Consider the following 6,000-nt stretch of genomic DNA (forward strand, 5'->3'; position numbering starts at 1 on the left):
ACTTCCACGCACGGTCGTGAGGGGATGGCACAAACACTAGACGGCCGCATGTCAAGCATCAAGACTAATATGCGAACAATTAATACATGCGTGTTTAGTTGTCACTTCAGTGACGCATTCAAAGTTGGACATGATACTGGACTCTTACTCCGTGTGGAACCTACGACTTGATCCCACATTTTGTATGCTTGCGTTACTCGGAACGTGACAGCGCCTTCGTTCAATACATCAGTCTTCCATATAGCGGAAGTTATAACGATAATTTCCCAACACAAATAAGAAGATAATTGGCACGAAGGTAGAATTATCTCACAACTGTCGAAGTTACCGTTTCTCTGACGGAAGTCATCACTTCCTTGAGATCCTCAAGCACATCAGTCAGCTTACACTGCCATTTTCCTAGGTCATCTAATTTACCAGAGCCAGGTGTCTGCTTTTATTTCTTGCCTTCTTTGTCGCTGCGTTCCCTTCCTTTCTTTTTTCAAATTTTCCCGAAAGTTGTCTGCAGGCACCTTGGTGCGCGCGCTGAATGTGTTAGCGAACGACTGAGAAAGGAGAAGGCACACGGGAACCTGCGCGAATACAGATACACCCGTGACCTATTTCCGCGAAACCGGCACTGCGTTGTTTGGGAATAGTGGGAAGAAGTGCTTCAAGGGGGAGCTTCACCAACCATAATATCTCTAGACAATGGGAGAGAAGTACAAAGAAGTAGTCATCATCAACGAAAAGCAAGCTGGCAAAGTCCTACCGCTAAACTCTGTACAATACTCGCGAGATAATAGGCGCCAGCATTGCATTAAAGCAAGCGACGTTTCGATACGACAAAAGAAAAACAGTGAAAGTGCACCCCAAAATGTTAGAAAGAGAGATCTCTAACTTGAGGGGCAGTGCGCGCAGGACTAACTGGCACCCAAGTGGCACGCAGCTGCCGTGCAGTTTTATGCTAAGGATCTCGAGAATTGCGGCGAGACAGAAATGTGATGGCAAAGGCAAAAGAGTTAATCAGAAGGAAATCTTTTGATTGCTGCCCTACTGTGATAAGTGTGGGGGAAAAAAAAGATGGGAAAAATAGCGGAGAGATTACAACGAGCTTTGTGTTTTGCCACTCGCTACAATGAGTTAGCGTGCTCTGGACTCCTTATTGTCAAAGATCTTAATTAAGCGGCTATAGAGTAGGATCTCGATGTCTTAAGTTCTAAACTCATATAATAAAAAAAGAGCTCGAGATGGTTAACCGCTCAGAACCTTTGACACCCGGTACCATTGTACCACTGAAATTGCGACCTCTCAGAGCAATAATTTTGGTGATAAACTTCGAATGAATTAACCAGTTCTCCACAGAAATTACGTCAACATTTGACACAATTTGTAGCGAATTATCGCTTGACGCTGACACTTCGGAAAATTTCAGAGCTTGACCTTGAGCTTCTTTCGCGAACTGTGTATTTAATTAAGAAAACATGTTTTTCGTTAATGGATATCTGCTCTGCCCACCGGATGATGCTATAGGTGGAAATACAATGTGCTGTAATCCACGATGTGGTCATTGATGGCAGAAATTGTTTGGTTAATCCTGTGGGAATGGCTGACTTTGCTTAGACGTCGGTAGACGAAGATTCAGGCAGACTTAAAATATATCTCAAGCTTCTTGAGTGTAAGTTGCGCTTTCTTTGTCTGTGTGACCTCCTCTCTTCTCCATCTTCAATTTCGGGTAGGTCGGGTGGTAGAGAGCAACGCCTGTGTAGAGGCGCCGTACCAGCCCAGTATCTCCGCATCACGTACAAAGCACCCAATGCTGCGCTGGTCACGTGGGATGGTTCCTCTCCCTTACTCCATAATGTTCTGTAATGATGCATTTGCAAGCAAACTAACGTCGCATACAATGAAACCAGACAACTGTGGCTTTCGTCTTCAGGGATGCAACGCAAGGTATCCTGATGTCAAGAATCAACGAAACAATGCGAACAACTTGAAGGGAAATTCAAAATGGTCCAACTACGTTGGATTATACCACAATAAGGATGCCGATAGACTCACCAAAAAGGCCGTGAACGAAGGAATTCAATTTGCGATGTCTAAGTCGGTTATCCCGAATATTAGAAGACAGGTGTATACGCACTGCTTTACGTAGAAGTGGTTCGACAGTGATAAAGCGAAACAACGATTGTTATATGAAATTGACCCGCAAAAAGAATCTAACGTACAACCGAATTTCCCACGACACACATAAATTTATTCGCAGGCTTCGACTGGAAGTAGCATAAATGAATAGCTTTCTGTACAATATATGCCACTGCACCTCTCCTGAGGGATGCTCTGGTCATGAAATCGAGAACGCTTTTAACGTTCCTGTTGAGTGCTGAAAATGCAGCTAAGAAAGAAGAAGGTTAGTGAAAAAGCTAGGAAGTTTGGAGAAGCGTCCCTTTCTAATGCAAAAATTATTTGGAGAGTGGTTGGCAAGTCTTCTCCAGAATAAGGCAACCATGTTCTTAAAGGACATTTTAGTAGACGCGAGTGACATAACCATTAATGATAAGTATAGTCCTGTTCAGTTATATATGAAGTGACGCCTTTATGCTTTGTACTACGAACGGAAATTGAACGTAGCCATGTGTTTGGTCCTACTATCCATTTATTACGTGGACGACTCTTGTACCAATGCATCTACGGACCATGAAGTGTGTATATTATTCGGGTAGTGGCATGGGCATAATGTCAGTGAACTCTCAATTGCGATGTTGTTATCTTTATTAGTTTCATTTCATTTGTTATTCGTTTATTTATTTTAGAATTATCATGGTATCGGTTTATTCCTCGCTGCATAACATAGAAAAATGGAGCAGCTGATGTACTCTTTATCTCTGTCTGTCCAAAGCAATATACCAAAACAAAAAGGATTTGTAGGCGTTCCCTACATCTTATAAAAATTCTGCACTTCAAAAATTAATTGAGGGTAAATTTCACGAAGCTCTTGTTTGTAAGAACTGTTCGACTTTACCGGTTTCCTTATATATTATTGTGTTCCCTATCATGGTTGGCTGGCTCCTGTCCTTGGGAACCGTTCAGCCTGCGAAACGATTTATGAACACGGGCTCAAATACCAGAACTTAGTCGACGAAAGTGATTTGTTGCACCGCTTTCTTGAACAGCGCCCGGGAATATGACATTTGTACGATGCTCAAGTTTCACTGCCCGCATTTTCTATGTTTTTCTGTCTGCGCTCGTGCGCACCTACGGCGGCGTCGTGTCGGGTTGGTGCCGTACTTCGATAAATGAGAACGGTTGTGGCCTCTTTTCACCTGCAAGGAGGTCAGATTATGTGCTTGTGAACCATGTTATCTACGGCACCATGCAACAGTTTCAAACTTTAGTTCTTAAGTTCCGTCGTACCAAGAGGCTGTACGTCGGGAATTACGTTTTCTGGAGACAAAGTGGTCATGAATAGGACTTGACCTGACAGCACTGTAAACGCCTGCAAGGAATGTACTACATATGCATCTGATTACAGTTCGCAAACCCGTGACGTTATCTGCTTGACGTTGACGAGGCGCTGTAGTGATGATTCCTGCAATGTAACGTTGAACGAACGTGATTATATGTTGCAGCATACACTGCCAAGACATCACCGGATATTAACTAACAGGATGTTCTCGGAGCTCTATGCATAATAGCGTACTGTGAGAAAGGTCGCCAGTCGTTTAACGACTCCATAGGCTAACACCATGATTTCCGGTGTTACTGGGGAGAGTTTCTTGCGATAGAATGGCGTGCGCAATACGAATGGTCGCGTAAATCATGTTGGCAGCTTGTTTCAATACTAGCGTAGATGAGTTACCGTGTTAGCCATGTTTATGCCACTGATATCAAATGGCATTTCAGTCAGTTATTTCTGTTATTCGATGGTTGTTAGGAAAAAAAATGTAGGTGAGTATATTGGCTACAAAGTGCACGAAAAGCGTATTTGTCTTTGAGCTGTACTTTGGCTGATCGCCTACCGAAAGAAATCTGCTTGACAAATAGGCAGTGCATGGACAAGCAAGGACTATTCGTGTCTTTTGAAAAACAAATGAAGACTCCGTCGGCTCACTGAACGTGAATAGAGTGAGGCAAACGGTATGGCCTTTATGAATGCTATTGTTTTGCCTATTTTTCTTGTAAACTATCTCGTGCAGCCATTTTATTCCTTCCGTTACATGACGGACAAAAAATTTCATGTGTAGGCTAGCATATTGAGTGAATATAACACCAATTTTATTTCACCTTACGGTAAGGGATTAACCGGCCTGTTCGCGTACTGGGCCTTCTAGGCCAAAGCTGACAAAATGACAAAACAAAATGTATCATCGTGTTTTTCACCATTCGTCAGGGCCAAAGGGTAATTCGTAGTGGGAAAAACTTGCTTACGAAAGGGATAAAAACAGCGCAAAGGGCAGGACGAAGCCAGAGACGACGTTCACAGCGTTGTGTACGTCGTCCATGCTTTCGTCTTGTCCTTCGCGGTGTTTTTACCCCCTTCGTCATGAACCAGCCAGCCCAATTCAGCACGCTCCTGCAAAACTTGTTTCGCTAACTTTTTTCGAAATTGCATACTCAGTATGCCACCTAGGGTTTCATGTCTCGGCGAAATGAACAGAATGTGTTTAGTGTGTGATTCGTGCGTCCTTTGTAAAGGCATGAGTACACGATATTACTTCTCAATGGCCACGTGAATCAGTGGCTTAACCACGAATTGTATACTATCGTTTTTTTTTTCTAACGCAATGCATTATCAAAGAAACGGTTTAGGTGAATCTAAATGACCTAGCAGACCTTGCCCTAATGTTGCTATTATGTTGCGTAATGCATCTAGGTCCAGCTGCAACAAGATTGGTCGATTTTTGAGTCAGAATGGCGATAATGGGCATTTCACTGAAAGAGAGTGTTGAAAACAGTGGTTCAAATGATCGACACCTTCGAATACCGTGATATGTGCGACCTTTTATGAGTCTGTGTCTTTAGTTACGTTTTCCTGTTAACTCACGTGACTTTCATTTTCGTAAATCTTGGGACCACGTACGGACAAGCTGGAGGATAGAAGACTCATGTTGTTACGAATTAGCGGTTACAGCAAGTGCGGTTGGGCCTGTATGTCGGTTCATAGAAAAATACCATTCAAGCTTACGTTCAAAAACTGCTCTTAGTTAATTGCCATTTGTGCCGGTAAGTCATTTAAATTGCTTTAAGAAATGCGTTACTTGCCAACCGGGCATAATCCAAACTTATCACTGAAAACGAGGCTGTCTTATCTGTCCCTGGAAGCCGCGGCTTTCTTGCGTAACGCATTGAGACGCGAACGTAGCTTGAGCGTTGGGCTACGCTGTTATCTGTGTTGTTGCTTGTCGCCCAAGAAGTGTGCACCGAACGCCGCTGAACTTTATATGTTGTGTGTGTACTGCTAGACGTGGCAGACTTGTTGGCTTGCCGGAAAGGCCACTACCCCTTTGCGTTCTTCTTGCTGTTCGACCGATGGCAGGGGTGGGACCATTCGGGCTTCCTCACTGAAATAAAGGCCTTTTTTCCACTGGTTTTATCAAATTTGAGCGTCTGACCTTATTCTCACTCGGCTGCATCTTCGTCAGTTGCCACGGATTGTTCCAAGACAACGCTGGACATTTGAAGACTCGGGACAGGGCCCGTGGAAAGGTAAGGAACCCGTTACGCATCCTTCCTTGCCTCAGTTACCAGCAGCCCACCAGTATATTGTGAAACGCATAGGATTTGTTCACACTTTGTATGCTACAATAACTGCGAAAACGTTTCGCTCGATTTGCAAAGCAGGTGTAGATGCGGTTCCGCAAGTTGCATTACGTACCGAGCTCTAGCAGGCTCAACATTTCGCATTTTTCTTCAAGTTCCCACCAGTTGCTGCCATTATTTAGGCGCATGGAACGGATATTTTATTAAGAAATAGAGTGAACACATGCAACTTTGTTTGTCCAGCATTGCGCATATGTAAGG

This window comes from Dermacentor variabilis, chromosome 2 (assembly GCF_050947875.1).
Source record: "Dermacentor variabilis isolate Ectoservices chromosome 2, ASM5094787v1, whole genome shotgun sequence".
Lineage (NCBI taxonomy): Eukaryota > Metazoa > Arthropoda > Arachnida > Ixodida > Ixodidae > Dermacentor > Dermacentor variabilis.